At 44.3% G+C, this 20,298-nt stretch overlaps 1 protein-coding gene across 1 annotated transcript in view; it reads right to left on the bottom strand.

The window, feature by feature from the left end:
* Positions 1 to 20,298, bottom strand: part of ADK (adenosine kinase) — a 489,964-nt gene that overhangs the window by 468,855 nt on the left and 811 nt on the right. The window lies entirely within an intron of this gene.

Here is a 20,298-nt window from a genome sequence, read left to right as displayed (position 1 = left end):
ACATCTTGCTAAAGGATGTACAAAATAAATCAAGAGAAAGCAGAGAGGCCCACAGACAGGATTCAAAGCTGTGGTGGCTTGATGCTGAGATGCTAAGTGCAGTTTCTGGGAAGGACACTGATAGGGCCACTCTCACGGCTCAGAGCACATGCTGCCTCTATCACAGCTCACTGCAAAACAAACCCTGAATGCTATTTTTGCTTTTCACCTGTTTTTGTAAAAGTAAAAATCCTCTTGGCTTTCTTTCAGTTAGCAAAAATCAGACACTAATGTGATCTTTCATAAAAGCAAAGTGGTATAAACTTTTTAAAAGCAGGGGATACCTATATCAGTTGAATTTAATAAAATGTTGTTGTTCTATTCTTAAGAGTAGGCTAACTGAATATTTCGTCATTTCTTTAAAAAAAGGTTACTTTTTAAAAATTTTTGTATAAGGTCCAAGGTTAATTGTGACTGTAGGTCATTTTTAATTAAAAAAAAATTCTCATTTCTGCCATCTCAGATCTGGCACAACATTTTTGTAGGACTTTTCAATTACAAATAGTATAGAAGATCATTAGTAATTGTTTCATGTATAACATAGGAATGTTTTTTGAAATAAAGGGCCTACTTAAATTTTTTTAATCATACAAATCACTGTTGATTCCTGTTGCTGTTGTTTTTATACAATACCTGAGCATTGCAGCTAATTATTACAAACCTTAAAATAAGACAGATTCAGGTTTGACTCCTACCTCTGTCACTTAACTGTGTAATCTTGGGTACATTAAACTCCCTGAACAGTAATGGTTATCTCATATAATTATTATAATGCTAAAGTCATAAGGTTCAAGACATTAATATCAGGGAAAAGTACAAAATCTCCAAAGTAAATTAAAGCTTATTAGAAATTATCCTCTTAACTGGAACATTTTAACTCCTAAATATAAGCAAAATTGGTTGCCCAAGGCTTTCCTTTATTTTAATCCTCACTGGAGGGTATTTCTCCTTTGATTTTCAGAGAGCGTAGAAGAGGGAAAAGACAGAGAAATATCAAGGTGAGAAAAACACATCGATTGATTGCCTCCTGCATGCGCCCAAAGGAGCCTGCAACTGAGGTACTACCCTTGACTGGAATCAAACCCAGAACCCTTCTGTCCGCAGGCCGACGCTCTATCCACTGAGCCAAAACAGCTAGGTTGGTTGCCCAAGGCTTTTAATTAGAAAACACAATCTGCTCAAAGTTCAAGTTCAATAAATTAACCCATTTACCAAACATACCATCCTATCTAATAATAGACAAACATGGTAATTGACCGTACCTTCACTATGCCTCCCATTGGCTTATCAGCATGATATGCAAATTAATCACGAACAAAGATGGCGGCTAATTTGCATACTGCAGGCAGGGTGGGACAGCGCCATCCCGCCTGCCCTGCCGCCATCCAGGCCTGTTATCTGCGATCCTGGGCGGGGGGGTCACATGTGTGACCGGACCTGCGGTGGCCAGGCAGGGCAGCAGTGATCCACCGGCCCACCCAGGTGTCTCCTGTGCGACCCGGGGCGGGGCCCTAACCCCCGGATCCGTCCTGCCCTGTGCTTGACAGGGGCCGCGCCCCCAACCCCAGGAATGGCCCTGCCCTCTGTGTGACCGGGGCGGGGCCCCAACCCCCCGATCAACCCTGCCCTGTGCGTGACTGGGGACAGCGCCCCAACCCCCTGATTGGTCCTGCCCTGTGCGTGACCCGGGGAGGTGGGGAAGGCACCTAGGGATCAGGCCTGCCATCTGCCACCCGGGGAGCGGGCCTAAGCCAGCAGGTGGTTATCTCCCGAGGGGTCCCAGACTGTGATAGGGCACAAGTGGGGCTGAGGGACACCACGCCCCACCCTCACCCCCCCCACCAGTGACAAATTTTTGTGCACTGGGCCTCTAGTTAAATATATTCCACAAGGAAATATTTATTCTTGGGAGAGAAAACTACATGTGTGTGAATAAAAGAATATGAAAGACATAACTCTAAACATGACTACTAAACACATTCCCACAGATTTTCTTTAAATAGTGTGCTTATTTAACATGTACAAAATTCACTATGACAAGTTCTCAATTTGTATCTTCATACTGTATTATAAACATTAAGAAATGTGAGTCAGAGGTCCAGAGTGTGAAATGGGAGCTCACTACTTAGAGACACAACCTCCCTGGGTTTATTTCCTTTGGTAAAGCTAGCCTATGAGGATCAATAAGAAAAAGTAATTAAAGTGCTTGACATATTCGTTAAATATGTTATTCTTATCCTATCTAATAAAAGAGAAACATGGTAATTAGTGTACAACCGCTACCCTTCCCATTGGCTAATCAGGGTGATATGCAAATTAACTGCCAGCCAAGATGGCGGCCGGCAGACAGGCAGCTTGAAACTAACATGAGGCTTGCTTGCTTCAGTGACGGAGGACTCCAACGTTCCCCGCCTGCCACCTGCCGCTGTAGGCCTCTGACCTGCAACTCTAAGCAACTATGTAACAAATATAGAAGCTAAACAAAACCCCAGAAACCCGCTTTAGTCCGCCGGGCTTCAGCCAGCAGGATCGCAACATTGTAAACAAAGGCCAGAAACCACTTTCAGCAGCGGAGGCCTAAAAGCTGGAGCCAAGCCTCAAAGCTAAAGCTGGCCCAGAATAAAAAAAAAGAAAAAAAGAAAAAAAGGAGCGGTTGGGAGCTTCCGTCACCCGCCAGGCTGAAAACAGCCCTCAGCCCCTCACCCAGACTGGCCAGGCACCTCAGTGGGGAACCCCACCCTGAAGGGTGTGTGACCAGCTGCAAACAGCCATCATCCCCTCACCCAGGCTGGCCAGGCACCCCAGTGGGGACCCCCACCCTGATCCAGGACACCCTTCAGGGCAAACCAGCCAGCCCCCACTCATGCACCAGGCCTCTATCCTATATAGTAAAAGGGTAATATACCTCCCAACACCGGGATCAGCGGAGCCGTGAGGCCTCCCAGCACCGGGATCAGTGTGACAGGGGGCAGCGCCCAAACCCCCTGATCGCCCTGCGGCTCTGTGTGTGACAGGGGGCGGGGCCACAACATCCCTATCCGCCCTGCTCTGTTCGTGTCAGGGGAAGGTGCCCCAACCCCCTGATCAGCCCTGCTCTGTGCCTGATAGGGGGGAGCTCCCCAACCCCCTGATCACCCTGCGGCTCTGTGTGTGACAGGGTGCGGCGCCCCAACCCCCCTGATTGGCTCTGCTCTGTGCATGACAGGGTACAGAGCCCCAACCCCCCTGATAGGCCCTGCTCTGTGAGTGACAGGGGGCAGTGCCTCAACCCCCCGATTGGCCCTGCTCTGTGCATGACAGGGGGTGGGGCCGCAACCTCCCCATCGACCCTGCCTTGAGTGTGACAGGGGACGGTGCCCCAACCCCCCAATCGGCCCTACCCTGAGCGTGACTGAGGGTGGCATCGCAACCACCCTGCTCTGTGCATGATGGGGTGGCGCCCCAACTCCCCAATCGTCTCTGCTCTGAGCCTGACCAGGGGCTGCACTTAGGGATTGGGCCTGCCCTCTGCCACCCGGGAGTAGGCCTAAGCCAGCAGGTCGTTATCTCCCGAGGAGTCCCAGACTGCGAGAGGGCACAGGCCGGGCTGAGGGACCACCCTCCCCACCGAGTGCACCAATTTTTGTGCACCGGGCCTCTAGTTTATATATATAAAAGCCTAAGCGACTGGATGACCAGACAGCAGCTATGACACGCACTGACTACCAGGGGGTAGACTCTCAATGCAGGATCTGCCCTCTGGTGGTCAGTGCACTCCCACAGCAGGAGCACTGCTCAGTTGACCAACGGGCGCCAAACACTGGGCTCACGGTTGGCGAGCGCAGCTGTGGTGGTGTGAGCCTCTCCACGGACACTCCCCCTGCGCACCTCTCCCCCATCTGGATGGGACCAGCATGCGTACTGACTGGGCGCAAGCCCTCGACTGCTTCTCCAGAGCCACAGGAGAGGAGCGAGGCTGTGATGACGAGTGGCAGCTGCACGCTCCTGGGCACGCCGGTATCACCCTAGGATGGGCGCAGGTATCCCTAGGATGGGCGCATGCAGACCGCAGCAGAGTAGCGGCGGTAGCTGCAGCGGCAGTGGGTGGGTCCCGATGAGTGGAGTGGCACAGTGCCTGGGGCTCAGGCTCCTCCCCGGCCTCCTGTTGCTTCACGCACTTCTTTGTGCTGTGCTTTGTGCTGTGAGGGATAGACTTGGACAGCAGTCTGGACCCAGAGCCCAACGAGGTGGTAGGTAAGGCCAGGCTGCTATGGCGTGGAAGTCCACTGATCCCTACAGGCCAGGCCAAGGGACCCCACCATTGCACGAATCCGTGCACTAGGCCTCTAGTCTTTAATAAAAAAATAAAACTGATACTTCATTTCTCATTCCAGAGCATAGTATAATGGGAAGTTATACACTTGGGATCAAATCTCACCTCAGATATCTAATAGCTTTAAGTAACTGTGTTATCTGATTGATATCACTTAACTTCACTGGCCTTCACTCTTCTCAATTGTGCAATGTAAATATTAGATTCTGGTTTTTAGTATCCAATCAAGCATTAATCCAATCTAAAGAATCTAAAACATGTTCAAAGAGTTTTCAAAAATCACATGAAATTATAAAATTATGAACTACCATTAGAAAGCCACATCTGGCTTGATACTGAAATTTGCTGTTGTTTTCACACCCCTAACTCCATGATTTGCAGGAAACCTCAGCTCTGGGAGGTCCCACCCTACCTGTGAATTTACACTCTTAGCCATCTCCTCCCATCTCTGCTCCTACCCCCACTCCCACCAGCATTCACTGTCATTGGAAATACCAAAATAGCTTCTCAAAGGGAACGGCTAGGAGAGAATACTTTAACCTGTTTTATGAGTATAAAGAAGCAACATCTTAGCCAACAAGAAATCATTTTAAAAGCTCTGAATGTGACCAACAAGTCTAACATGTTAGTAGGATACCAACAATTCTCTCAGGAATGTAGTTTATTTAAGCATCACATAGAAATGAGATCAAAGGTCTTAGATATGTGTGTGGGGTATGTGGGGTTTTTTTCCATTAATGGAAAAATGTACTCCTCCTCCCTTATTTGTGCTGATTCTAGAGGAGGAATGCTACACAAATCGGGGAAGAGTACTAAAGGGATCCCTGTCTAATGTAGGAGGCTAGGCAAAGGTAACTTAAGATCCCTCCCAATTCTAAGATCTGTGAGTGTAAGTCTAGAAATTTATATATTTCTCTACAGAGCATCCTTATGATATTCAAAGGAATGAATACACCCAAAGAAGTCAAACCTACCATGCAGAGAAGAACCTATCCTCCCCAACAACAAAAAAAGACAAATTGTTTTTTCTAAAATACTATTTTTAATACAATAATTTAGTACTACTTTGAATTTCATAATGTAACTATGTTTTATTGTAATATTTCAAAAGGAAACAACCCAGTTCGATACATCTGGATAAGCAAGCGCTAAGTAAAACAAACAAGACAAAGTAGAATTTTGTCAGCATACTTTAATGTTTATCAACATACTATCACATGCTAAAATGTAATATAATCAGTTCTTACTGAGTGTGTGAGAACAGAGACAGACCAAGGGTGTAAATCTGCATCACTTCCACAGCTTAACAGCTGTAATCCTCAACAAAACTAAGAACTCAAAACGATAACTAAATCTCAGCTCTGTCCAGGAAAAACAATTTCTGAAAAACTCTATTTTAGGAAGAATCTAAGACTTTCTCAGTCATAGCTATAAAACAAGAAAATGTTCAAATCTCTAATGTGGTTAACTTCAAAGATAAAACATTTGAACTGTTTATTTTTAAAGGAGATAATTTTCTTGTATTTCAATTTCTTGAGTCAAAAATTACATAGTTCTTCAAAGTTCAGCTCTATGGCTCAGAGAAAAAAAAACACAGTTTATTTTGCTATATCAAACTTAAAGGAATTCGAGAAAACCTAACCCATCTGAATTTGATTCTTTTGATATATTTTGTTTTCAAGTGACCTCTCTTGGATGAGTCAATAGAAACAAATTTCTTTAAAGACCATTTTATAGTATTACCCATCGTTTACATAGTACACTGTGTTACACAATATACTACAAAATTAAGACCAGTAATACTAACTTTTAATGCTTTTGGAATTGTAATTACATATCAAATAGCCTCACTAATTAAGAACTTGCTAACTCAGAGGAAAAAGATTCATTATTCTGATATGTCACTAAGATCTTTGTAAACTCACCCTTTAAGAACCCCCCCCCACCCCCCAAATAAGCAATTCTACTATTATTTTTATAAAAAAAGGAAAAATACTGACCATGGGGCCTTAATAAAATATTACTGCTTATGTATATTTATCCTGAGGGAATTTTCCCATGGTCAAATCAAACCAAGGATCCTTTTAACTTTGATTAAATTTAGCTTTAAAGCCTAGCTATAGAAATCGTCTCTCTGTATATACCCCTCCAAGATCTAGCTTTTCCCCTGGATAATCAGCAACCCCCAAGGCAGCAGCAAACAGTACCCTGGACCAGACCAAGGGTCACAAAGACTGGACTTCTCTGGAAGGCTAAAGATAACATATTGACCTAAGTTGTTTCACCTCCAGAGCCTTAACGTGGAAAGAACACCTGGCTACTTTCCCATGAAACCAGTCAGAAGGACACTGGAGCAGACCTCAAAACTGTCAAGACCTGAAGGATACCTTACCACTGACCAATTAGCTCCCAGTATGACCCTGAAACTCTTAATCTACAGTGTCTTGTGATTTGCCCTATATAGCCTGTAACCTACACAGGGGAGTTTGGGCTTTTCAGCATTAAGCTCCGTTCTCCTGTGTAGCACTATCTTCCTATCTAATAAAAGAGAAGCATGGTAATAAGCCGTACCTCTGCTACCCTTCCCATTGGCTAATCAGGGTGATATGCAAATTAACTGCCAGCCAAGATGGCGGCCGGCAGCCAGGCAGCTTGAAGGGAACATGAGGCTTGCTTGTTTCAGTGACAGAAAACTCCAACATTCCCCGACTGCCACTGCCGGCCTCGGAGCTTGCAGTTTGAAACATTGTTACAAATATAGAAGCTAAACAAAACCCCAGAAACCTGCTTTCAGCCCAGAGGGATCTCAGAGCTGGAGTTGAAACAGTGTTTCGATTATAGAACCCAAACAAACCAGATACCTGTTTTCAGCAGCCGAGGCCTATGAGCTGGAGCCAAGCCTCAGAGCTAAAGCTGGCCCAGAATAAAAAAAAAAAAAAAAAAGAAAAAAGGAGCGGTTGGGAGCTTCAGTCACCCGCCAGCCTGAAAACAGCCCTCAGCCCCTCACCCAGACTGGCCAGGCATCGCAGTGGGGACCCCACCCTGATCCAGGACACCCTTCAGGGCAAACCAGCCAGCCCCCACCCGTGCACCAGGCCTCTATCCTATATAGTAAAAGGGTAATATGCCTCCCAGCACCAGGATCAGCAGAGCCGCGAAGCCTCCCGGCACCAGGATCAGCGTGACAGGGGGCAGCGCCCAAAACCCCTGATCGCCCTGCGGCTCTTTGTGTGACAGGGGGCGGGGTCACAACCTCCCTATCCGCCCTGCTCTGTTCATGACAGGGGAAGGCACCCCAAACCCCTGATCAGCCCTGCTCTGTGCCTGATAGGGGGGAGCTCCCCAACCCCCTGATCGCCCTGCAGCTCTGTGTGTGACAGGGTGCAGTGCCCCAAGCCCCTGATCGGCACTGCTCTGTGTGTGACAGGGGAGAGCTCCCCAACCCCCTGATCACCCTGCGGCTCTGTGTGTCACAGGGGGCGGGGCCACAACCTCCCTATCCGCCCTGCTCTGTTCGTGACAGGGGGCAGCTCCTCAACCCCCTGATCGGCCCTGCTCTGTGCGTGACAGGGGGGAGCTCCCCAACCCCCTGATCACCCTGCAGCTCTGTGTGTGACAGGGTGCGGCACCCCAAACCCCCCCCCCCCATCGGCCCTGCTCTGAGTGTGACAGTGGCGGCACCCTAACCCCCTCATCCGCCCTGCTGTGTGTGTGACAGGGGGCGGTGCCCCAACTCCCCTATCGGCCCTGCTCTGTGAGTGACAGGGGGGAGCTCCTCAACCCCCTGATGGGCCCTATTCTGTGCGTGACAGGGAGGAGCTCCCCAACCCCGATGGGCCCTGCTCTGTGCGTGACAGGGGGGAGCTCCTCAACCCACTGATCGGCCCTGCTCTGTGCGTGACAAGGGGTGGCGCCGCAACCTCCCTATGGACCCTGCCTTGAGTGTGACAGGGGGCGGTGCCCCAACCCCCCAATCGGCCCTACCTTGAGCATGACTAGGGGTGGCATCGCAACCTCGCTATCCGCCCTGCTCTGTTCGTGACAGGGGGCAGCTCCTCAATCCCCTGATCGGCCCTGCTCTGTGCGTGACAGGGGGGAGCTCCTCAATCCCCTGATCGGCCCTGCTCTGTGCGTGACAGGGGGGAGCTCCTCAACCCCCTGATCGGCCCTGCTCTGTGCGTGACAGGGGGGAGCTCCCCAACCCCCTGATCGCCCTGCAGCTCTGTGTGTGACAGGGTGCGGCACCCCAACCCCCCTCCCCCATCGGCCCTGCCCTGAGTGTGACAGTGGCGGCACCCTAACCCCTCATCCGCCCTGCTCTGTGCGTGACAGGGGGGAGCTCCCCAACCCCCTGATGGGCCCTACTCTGTGCGTGACGGGGGGAGCTCCCCAACCCCGATGGGCCCTGCTCTGTGCATGACAGGGGGGAGCTCCTCAACCCACTGATCGGCCCTGCTCTGTGTGTGACAGGGTACGGAGCCCCAACCCCCCTGATGGGCCCTGCTCTGTGCGTGACAAGGGGTGGCGCCGCAACCTCCCTATGGACCCTGCCTTGAGTGTGACAGGGGGCGGTGCCGCAATCCCCCAATCGGCCCTACCTTGAGCGTGACTAGGGGTCGCATCACAACCTCCCAATCCGCCCTGCTTTGTGCATGACAGGGGGCGGCGCCCCAACTCCCCAATCAGCCCTGCTCTGAGCCTGACCAAGGGCTGCACCTAGGGACTGGGCCTGCCCTCTGCCACCCGGGAGCAGGCCTAAGCCAGCAGGTTGTTATCTCCCAAGGGGTCCCAGACTGCAAGAGGGCACAGGTCGGGCTGAGGGACCCCCCTCTCCCCCCCCCGAGTGCACAAATTTTTGTGCACAAAGCCTCCAGTCTATATATAAAAGCCTAAGCGACCATTACGACTGGATGACCAGCCAGTAGCTATGACGTGCACTGACCACCAGGGGGCAGACATTCAAGCAGGAGCTGCCTCCTGGTGGTCAGTGTGCTCCCACAGCCAGCCTCCTGTGGCCAGCCAACCTCCCGCGGTCCCTCCCCCCGGTCGGCCAACCTCCCACAGTCTCTCACCCCCAGCTAGCCAACCTCCCGCAGTCCCTCCTCGTAGCTGGCCAACGTCCCGCAGTCCCTTTCACTGGTCAGCCAACCTCCCGCAGTCCCTCCTCCTGGCCAACTGGCCCCAACAGCCCCCATCAGGACTAGGCGAGATGGCTCCGATCAGCCCCGATCACCAGCCAGGCCAATGGACCCCACCATGCACAAATTCGTGCACCGGGCCTCTGGTTCATAATAAAATAGCCAATATTTCTTCACTGCAATTCTTGATGTTTAGTGTTTGGCTTGCTGGTGACAGGTGGTTGAACTCTTGCTGTTGGAGAACACAAATGCAAGAAATGATTATTATAGGCAATGCTCACTATAGTATAAAGTACAAAGAGAGAAGAAGCTATTTCACAAGAACAGAAATGCAATCTATTTTTTTTAAAGTAAATCTTTATTGTTCAGATTATTACATCTGTTCCTCTTTTTTTCCCCCCATAGCTCCCCTCCACCCAGTTCCCACCCCACCCTCTGCCCTTACCCCCCACTGTCCTCATCCCTAGGTGCACAATTTTTGTCCAGTCTCTTCCCGCATCTCCCACACCCCTTTCCCCACCAAGAATAGTGAGTCCATTCCCTTTCTATGTCCCTGCTTCTATTATAATCACCAGTTCATTCTGTTCATCAGATTATTTATTCACTTGATTCTTAGATTCACTTGTTGATAGATGCATATTTGTTGTTCATAATTAGTATCTTTACCTTTTTCTTCTTCTTCCTCTTCTTAGAGGATACCTTTCAGCATTTCATATAATACTGGTTTGGTGGTGATGAACTCCTTTAGCTTTTCCTTATCTGTGAAGCTCTTTATCTGACCGTCAATTCTGAATGATAGCTTTGCTGGATAAAGTAATCTTGGTTGTAGGTTCTTGGCATTCATCACTTTGAATATTTCTTGCCACTCCCTTCTGGCCTGCAAAGTTTCTGTTGAGAAATCAGCTGACAGTCGTACGGGTGCTCCCTTGTAGGTAACTGAGTTTCTTTCTCTTGCTGCTTTTAAGATTCTCTCTTTGTCTTTTGCTCTTGGCATTTTAATTATGATGTGTCTTGGTGTGGTCCTCTTTGGATTCCTTTTGTTTGGGGTTATCTGTGCTTCCTGGACTTGTAAGTCTATTTCTTTCACCAGGTAGGGGAAGTTTTCTGTCATTATTTCTTCAAATAGGTTTTCAATATCTTGCTCTCCCTCATCTTCTGGCACCCCTATAATTCTGATGTTGTTACGCTTGAAGCTGTCCCAGAGGCTCCTTACACTATCTTCGTATTTTCAGATTCTTTTTTCATTTTGCTTTTCCGGTTGGGTGTTTTTTGCTTCTTCGCATTTCAAATCTTTGCCTTGATTCTTGCGCTCCTCTGGTCTGCTGTTGGGAGTCTGTATAATATTCGTTATTTCAGTCCGTGTATGCTTAATTTCTAGTTGGTTCTTTATCACAACCTCGAGGGTCTCATTAGATTTCTTGAGGATCTCATTAAGTTTATCAGCGGCTTCTAGACAGTTCTTGAGAGACCTTAAAAGTATGGTTCTGAACTCAATATCCTCCATTGACAGTTTTGTCCTGTTTCTTTGTCTGCGCATTTTTTATGCTTTCTTGGTGCACCCCCTAGTGGTCTTTGTGCGCAGTCTTGTTGTAGTTAAGCCTTGATTGTTGTAGTTAATACTAGGGGGATTTGACCTCCAGGCCAACTGGCTGTGAGCAGAAATGCAATCTAGAAGTGTATCTTTTGCCTTTACCGTCCTCCAGTACTAGATTTATTTTGCACACACACTCACTCCACATAACAAGAAAAATGAAGGTCCAAGAACCATGAAGTACTTTCAGATAAGATTCTATCAACTCTTATGAATTGATAAGAATTTACAGCTAGGCGCTGGCTGGGTGGCTCAGTTGGTTAGAGCAGCATCCAGATACACTAAGGTTGCAGGTTTGATACCCAGTCAGGGCACCTACAAGAATCAACCAATGAATGCATAAATAAATGGAACCTCAAATTGATGTTTCTCCCTTACTCTCTCTAAAATCAATAAAAACTTAAACAAATTTACAGCTAATATATGAAATCTTTTTGAACCAAGGAGTACTACAAACAACCTTAAAACATCTTTAAAGAGTTAATTCATTCTTGTAACAAAAATTCAGAGCCTGTTATGTTGCAATAACGTAATTATTACTTGAGCCTCTAAGAGTTATTCAAGTGGTTTCTTGGCTTTAAGCAGCAGGAATTGAGACACAACATGCAAATACTGTATGTAGCAATAATGCAAAGTATAAAGTACAAACAGTCAGAGAAGAAGCCATTTACAGACTAAGTGATAAGGAAAGATAGACTTAGGCTGGACCTTCAGGAATGAGGGTTTGAGTGGGAACACTGTTTTCATAAACATCTCCTATATAGGCTATAATGGACTTTTCTCTTGCTGAGGGAATGACACCCCCTCCCTCACTCTGTAAGGTCCTGGTGTCAGTGGAGTTGGTGATCAGAGTGCCCCCCTCAACATCTATCCACTCCCCCATATACATAATATCCACTGGCTCACACATACACCAACACCCACACCCACACCCACACAATGGCCATGCACACACACACGGGATGAGCAATGACAATATATCTAAGTCTGACCCAAATCCCCACCCCTGACACAATAATTGGTTCAATGGTGAGTATGTGGGACCAGAGTATTCTCAAAACTGGTATCTGGACGTAGAAAGTCTCTTCTATTGTGCTCATGAGAGTTTTGGCCTGGGGCTGAGAAATACCGTCTTCCTTGTTACTTTGGGATGGCCTGTGTGAGAAATGAATCCAATGCCAGAGGGCAATAGAGGCAATATATGTACTTCTAGAATGAGTCATATATGGCTGGACTCCCCAGTCATGCTGGTAATTGAGACTCTTAGAGATTTAGAAATGCTTCTACTAGTGATGCACCACCTCCGCCTCTAGAAAGCAAATAGCAAACAACCACTTCAGTATCATTTCTGATAATCCCTAATTTTATAAGTGATCAATAATCACAGGGGCTACCTCCATATCTATTATCCTATATATTCAAATAACATTGCAAAATAGCAGGGCTTACTCGAACCTAAATGTGGCTTGCTGATGTACCTTGAGAAGGTAAGAATTTCTTACATGATAATTGCTGTACATATATTTTCTTATTCTATTTTAGAAAATATGCTGAAATTATAATGCAGGCAATCAATGAAAACAAAAATGTAAGTAAAAACTCAGATGTTCTTATGTTGAAAGCTACTGGTAATTTCACTGCTTTCTAGATCAACACATTTTTTAAAGCAATTGTGGGAAGCTACAAGTACAAAAAGGTACAAACACACACATCAGAAATAAAACATCTATGGGCAACAACTTTGAATCTGCCTTCGAAAATATTTAAAATGTATCTCAAACACTATGTGAAACTTCAGTTTATGAGGCCACTTTAGTGAAATAAGCCTTCCAAATCTTCAAATCCAAGAGTTAAAAAAAGAACTTTTTGCCTTAGTCAGTTACTATTATAGAGGAAGATAACCCTAATAACTCAATGACATAACCAGTACAAGTACTATGATAGAGCTAGCCAGAAGAGCTCTTTGAAATAAGCATCTATTTAGTGTCACAGAAGTGTATAATGGTAACTGTAGGAAAATACTAGCAACTGACTCTAACGAAAAATTGTTGTTCCTGCTTAACAGCAAACTTTAAAAAGCTGATTATTTAAATTTTTAATAAAGGTCCACAATCCTTTTGTTGAATTACTGGGGCAAGATGTGTTTGGGGCGAGAATTTTATGGGATTCAGAAATCTACTGATTTTAAGAAGGTAATACACTACACATACTGTATATTTTGCAAACTTCCCAGGTGGGTTTCATGCTGCATACCACTAACAGACTAATATTTCTACAGCAAAACATATACATTTGTGTCAGACAAATACTACAAAGAGCCTTGTATCAGTTCAAGTTTTGCTATCAAATTAATTCACCTCACACTTTTTTAAAAACTTCCAGTTTACAGAGCTTTTGGAATTTCAGACATATAAATGAAAAGATTACAACCTATAACAAAATCATAATACTTATTTTACGAAGTTCCAGATTTACTTAGTATCTCAGAGGTACATTCTTTAACTATGATATTTAGCCACTCATACTCAGCCAAATTATGTATTCAGTGTATATCAAGTTTCTCCAGCTTAAAATCAAGAGCCCTAATCTATATATTCTGTGTAGAGAAATTGGATAACACACACACACAAAAAAAAGAAAACAAAAATAACCTCAATCCTTCCATTTAGAGCAACTATTAAATTTTTGGTGTCTAAATTTTCAGATTCTTTTTATATACATCCTATCTAATAAAGAGGGAATATGCTAATTGATGCTCACACCGTCACAAAGACGGCAGCACCCACAGCCAATAAGGAGGGAATGTGCTAATTACTGCCCCGCCCTCAAAGATGGTGGCACCCACAGCCAATAAGGAGGGAATATGCTAACTGACTGTCACACCCTCAAAGATGGTGGTGCCCACAGCCAATAAGGAGGGAATATGCTCATTGTCACACCCTCAAAGATGGCAGTGACCACAGCCACAAGTTGGCCTGCAGGGGAGAGCAGTTGTGGGTGATCAGGCCTGCAGGGGAGGGCAGTTGGGGGCAACTGGGCCAGCATGGGAGGGCAATTGGGGGCAACCAGGCCAGCAGGGGAGCAGTTAGGCATCGATCAGGCTGGCAGGGGAGTGGTTAGGGGGTGCTCAGGCTGGCAGGCAGAAGCAGTCAGGGACAATCAGGCAGGCAGGCAGGTGAGTGGTTGGGAGCCAGCTGTTCCGGATTGTGAGAGGGATGTCCGACTGCGGTTTAGGCCCAATCCCACAGGCAGTCGGACATCCCCCGAGGGGTCCCAGATTGGAGAGGGTGCAGGCTGGGCTGAGGGACACTCCCCTCCCCACCCCAATGCACGAATTTTGTGCACAGGGCCTCTAGTTAATATAATTATGATTGAAATCCCTATAGTTTTAGTGTGGATTTTTTGTTTTTGTCTTCCTATATACCTAAAATAACCTTTCAACATGAGGGCTTTGTTCTTTCATGATTTTTGAAAAATTCTGTCATCATGTCTTCTGATATGACCTCTCCACCATTTACACTATTTCCTCTTTTTGGAACCCACAGTTAAATTAAGTTGGAGCCTCTCAATTTACATTCACATCTCATAATTTCTCTTTATTCCTCTGTGCTACATCTGGGTGAATTATTCAGTACTATCTTTCAATTTGCTAACTTTCCCTTCAAATATATTTGGTCTAAAGTTTAACCATCTTACTTTTTTTTATTTTCAGTAACTTTTTTTTTCTTTTACATCACCATTTACTTCTTATCTACCTATTTTTTATTTATAACATGTTGTTTCTTAATGGCTATTACTTCTTTTATCTTTTTAAAGATACTTAAAATACTTGAAGTCATTTTGAAATTGCTCTAGTAATTCGGTTAGGTTTTGAGTGAATTTATCTTCTGGTGTTTGTGTTTATTGTCTAAGTAATGGTCTTCCTCATATGTTTGTAAGCTCAAACTTTCCCTTCCTTTTTCCTGAAGTAAGCTACCCCTCCCTCTTCCAGAGCCCGCTATCTCCAAGCTCGGTGCTGTTGTACCGGGTGACAGTGGAGATATTACAGTTCCCAACTCCGAGCCATCTGGCAGTTCAGCCACTGTGTCACCACCTCAGGTCCACAGCTTTTTAAAGCAACAGCTGGAAGTGGAAGACTTCAGCTTTTTTTTCATTCAGACCCAGCCCAGCTCCCAGTTTCATCCAGAATGTCTAACTCCAGTTCCCCTGCACAGAGTTATTTCTACCAGCCTCTGAACCCAAAGTCTAACTGTAAATTTCCTTTCCATTTCAGTCCCTGAAGATATTTACCTGTTCTTGAGAATATCTACATCTTTTCATTTTCCTTTTGAGTTTGTAACTGCTGCATTTAAAGCAGAGTGGGGAGCCAAAAGCAGAATAAACAGTACTCCATAATAGCAGCTAACAGGAAAGTGGAAAAAGTCTCCTGAGATATTTCATATGAAGACTTACTATGTGCCAATTTTATAATCATTTCCTCATGAAATCCTCTCAACAATCTTTTGAAGTAGGTACTATTATTATATCCCTTTCATCGGTGAGAAAACAGAGGCATGGGGTCAGTAAGCAAGCTTCCTAGAATTACCAGTTAATAAAAACCAAGAGTCAAACCAGATGTCAGATTCCAAAGACATGCTCTAAATCACTGCTCTGCTGGTTTCCATCCTGACCAGAATGCTCTTTATTATTTTGATTCTTTTTTTTCCCTACTTAACTGTGAACATTTTGCACACAGGATTTTAATTGATGAAAAGGGAAGTAAAGCCATATTCCAGGTAAAAAGGAGCATATCAGCCTCATGTTTTATTTAGTCTAGGCCTAGACCTAAAATCAGAAAGTTTTCTTTTTTATTTTCTTTTTCTTTAAAAAAAATTTTTTTTATTGATTTCAGAAAGGGAGAGACAGAAACATCTATAATGAGAGAGAATCATTGATTGGCTGTCTCCTGCATGACCTCTACTGGAGATCGAGCCTGCAACCGGGGCATGTGCCCTTAACTGGAATCGAACCCAGGTCCCTTCAGTCTGCAGGCTGACACTCTACCAACTGAGCCAAACCAGCCAGGGCAGAAACACAGCTTCCAATGTCTCTCTTTTTCCTAGAGGTCTTCCCATTTTCCTTGGGCTCCAAGCACTTCAGTGCGCAACACAGCAATCAGTTCATTCCACTGTTCGGTCAATTTGCATATTAGGGTTTTATTATATAGGATGATGAGTAAGTAAAGTTGCGCCTGAAAAAGATTAGGCAGAACTTGAGACTGGAAGTAGAGAGACTAGTTAGGAAGCCAATACAAAGTCCAAGCAAGATGAAGTCTAAACTCGTTGTGGCAGCAGAAATTGAAAAGGAAAGGCATTTCTGAGACATTATTGAAGAAGACTTAGAAAATTCTGTGTGACTAGAAAATGAATCAAGTATCTAGGTTCCAAACTTTGGAGAAAGACAAGTTAGTGGTGCCATTAACAGATGCAGGAACCATGGATGAAGGTGCAGATGTAAGACAACAGATTAATTTAGTTTGACATATATGATTTTGAAGTGGCAGCAAGCCACTCAGAAGGAGGTATTTAGTAAATAGTAAAATTGGTCTGAGCTAAAGGATATTCACACATGTGAAAGCATCCAGTACAATGTCGGGACTCCATACACCTTCTGCTACAAGTCAGACCAAATCATCTGTAGCTTCCCAAGGAGCAGCTATCTTCCATTTCTATCTCAAAACAAACTTTCCTACAAAGCCAGGCACCCTACTTCACACCTGGTTAACTCTTTGTCATCCTTCATTATCCTCAGGTACCATTTTCCCAAACCCCACTCATTTCCACCAGGAGGATGAAACCTGGATCTTACCTCTCTATATATAGGTCCCTAATGTTTAGTGCCATGATAAAAATAGCAGTCACTTGAAATACTGATTCAAAGAACAGACTTGGCATGTGCTGAACAAGCCTTGGAAGAAACCGTATCCTCTCAGAGGTGACCGCTAAAGAAGTGAACTTGGATGAGATTTCCAAAGTAGAGAAAAGAAAACTAAGAGGACCTAAATATAGGTAATATTGGTGGAACATCTTCATTTAAAGAGCAGTTCCCAAAAATGCTTCTCAACTTCTTTCAGCCCTAAATACCTCAGCTGTAATATGGGGATCATTACTCCTACCTCACAGGTTGCTGGAACAATTAAGATAGTATACATAAAGTCTCTCGTATACTGTCTGGCATTCAATTAATGTTCCCTTTTGTTCCCCAAACCCAATGTGAAATCATGTTAGAGTGTTTATTTCTTTGAAACTTCAGTAGCTGCTATAACCTGAAAAGCAACCCAACTTAGAAAAATAAAGGCTACACTTGTCAGATGTTCTCCCTAGGGCAAAGTTTTTTCTATTTCAACACTATTGTCAATTGGGGCTGGATAATTCTTTGTTATAGGGAGCTTTCTGTGCGCTATAGGATGTTTAACAAAATCCTGGAACTCCACCCACTATGTGCTAGTAGCACCTCCCATCAAAAATGACTCCATACAATGTCAAATGTCCTCTGGCTGAAAATCCCTATTTCAGAGCTAACTGAAATTTTCACAAAGGCCTAAATCCTCTTTCCCTGATCTCTAAAAATATATCTCATAAATCTGTTCCCCAATGACTGATCTACACATTAAACTATGCTTAAACTTTATAAATCATTCTCCTTAAAAATCCACCGAAAGTGGCAGCTAGCCCCTGAACTGTCAAACAAGTCATCATAGATAATGCATGCAGTCTAATCACTCAGTGCTTTATCACACTGTGACACTTAAAACCAAACTAATATAATAAGAGTAGGAGCAGCCCTAGCCGGTTTGGCTCAATGGAAAGAGCATCGGCCTGCAGACTGAAGGGTCCCAGGTTCGATTCCAGCCAAGGGCACATACCTGGGTTGCGGGCTTGATCCCCAGGAGAGGGCGTGCAGGAGGCAGCCAATCAATGATTCTCTCTCATCATTGATATCTCTATCTCTCTCGCTCTTCCTTCCTCTCTAAAATCAATAAAATATATTTAAAAAACAAAAAAAGTAGGAGCAGCCGATCCCAAAAGGTCTTCACACAAAATTAAGAGATTTGTCCCAATACTCGTGTCTAATATTTTAACTTCAAGTCTACAGGTGGCACTAAGGACATAGTGTATAAAATGAGCTTCAGCTGCCTAAGGACTTTTACAAATTTGAAATAGACACTAATGACATATATATATATTTAAGAATTATTTTGTATCATATGCCCACCTATTTCAACCACATAAAAAGTTATGTATGCTAACAAAAAAAAGGGGCAAAAATAATAGAAAAACAAAAACTGAGTTAACAATTTAGGGTTTTTGCATAAATTGCTTGAAGTTAATAAGTATAGCCTGGTAACAGAGTACAGACATGGAATGAGACTACCTGGATTAAAATCCCAACCCCATCACTTATTAGATAGGTGACTTGATAAATTACTTAACTTCTCTATGCTTGCTCGGTAAAATAGGGATAATTACGGTAACTACCTTGTAGTGTTGTTGCGGATTGAATGAGTAAAAATAGGTAAAATGCTTAAACAGTGCCTAGCACAAACATACTTAAGTATTAAACATTGTTTATCATTAGTTTTATTGATGTATAAGCACCTTGGGTGGCTCATAAAAGTAGGTACAGTGGAGTCAAACAACAATAAACTTGCACCCACATGCTCTGGGTTCATATTTCAGTTCCTTAACTATTTCATTTGGCATTAATTTCCTCATCTGTAAAATAGGAAAGCACTTTGAAAATGATGCACGTAAGGGAAAACTTAAAAGCAGTATGTTCAGTAGGATAGTAGAGAAAAGTTGCATCTGATTTCCACTTTGGAAAAAGGAAACTTTGTGGAGGAGGTGCCTTTTAAGACAGTAAGGACTCTAGTAATGGGCCACATAGGGAAAGCACATGCCTTGAACCAAGGTAGGTCTGATTCAAAACCCCTTGCTTTCTTTACTCCGGAGATTTTCAATCTCATAGCATACATAAACTAATCACTAAAATTCCGCAGCACACCAAAAAAAGAAAGTATAAATTTGATTCATTCACACCCAGATGGCTATTGCTGTGTTGGCTATTGTCATTTTTTAATTTGACAATGAAAGGGAAAAGAGATCAGAGCCCCTGACTAAATAGTCAGGTATTGCATGTTTTAAAACTTCTTGCAGCACACCGGTTGAAAATCGCTGCTTTACGCTATAGTTTGAAAGCTTAAAAAAGAATATCCTGATTTCTTAAAGGTTTCTTTTCTTCATACAAGGTAGGGACACTAACCCTTTGAAGGTAGTAGAAATACATTAAAGGCTGTTAACGTAAAAAAACAAACAAACAAACATTGAAACCTGTAAAGAATTTTTGTGAGTTTATTTGAGCCGGGAAGCAGAACCTCAATGAATTGAGATAATGCTCCAAAGAATGGGCTGGTTACATCTGTGTTTATACATTGCAATCGAAGGAAAGGGATGTAGGTGGGTTACTTGAAATCCACTGGTGATAGACTAGAGAGGAAGGAGAAAGCAGAGCAGGGAAACCCCTGGGATTGGATAAAAAGTAAAATGATAGACACATACTTAGGTGGGTGCAGGACCAATTAACATGATAACAATGAAGGAATTTGTGGTATCTGTCCTGCCACCCAGCACATTAGGTTGTGCCCCAAGGGGTCCAGAAAAAGGGAAGTTACAAGATACACAGACATTTCAAAGGGTATGTTATTATAGTCGATGCAAAAAGACAGATAAAGGTTGACCTTGTCAGTGAAGATACCGGCCTAGGACGTAACTACCCACCATAACTGCTTTTAGTTGAAGTTTAATTTCAGACCACCCTTTGTGGTTACTTTAAGTCTGAGTCTGCAAAACTGCCATGCAGGCTTCCCCTGAGCTTGTCAGGTTAGCACGTGGCCCCTTTCCTCCACAAGGCACTGGCCTCGATTTGGGCCAGTACGTGCCCTTTTTTCAATTACGAATGATCCATTCTTTTAGAAGTAAATGATGTTGGAAGAAATGAGATTCCTCTTGTATAATGAGGACTGTCCCGATAGTTTTAAATCAATTTGATATGGTTGTTTTTAATTAGAAAAACCACTGCCTTCCAATGAACATTTCAAAATCACTAAGGGCTGTGCACGCTGCCCTTTATACGAAGGAATATTTAACAATTTTTTGTAAGTAAAAGTTGCAACATCAATC

Source organism: Myotis myotis, unplaced genomic scaffold (genome assembly GCF_014108235.1).
Source record: "Myotis myotis isolate mMyoMyo1 unplaced genomic scaffold, mMyoMyo1.p scaffold_m19_p_15, whole genome shotgun sequence".
Taxonomy (NCBI): Eukaryota; Metazoa; Chordata; class Mammalia; order Chiroptera; family Vespertilionidae; genus Myotis; species Myotis myotis.
This window is presented reverse-complemented; position numbering and strand designations above follow the sequence as displayed.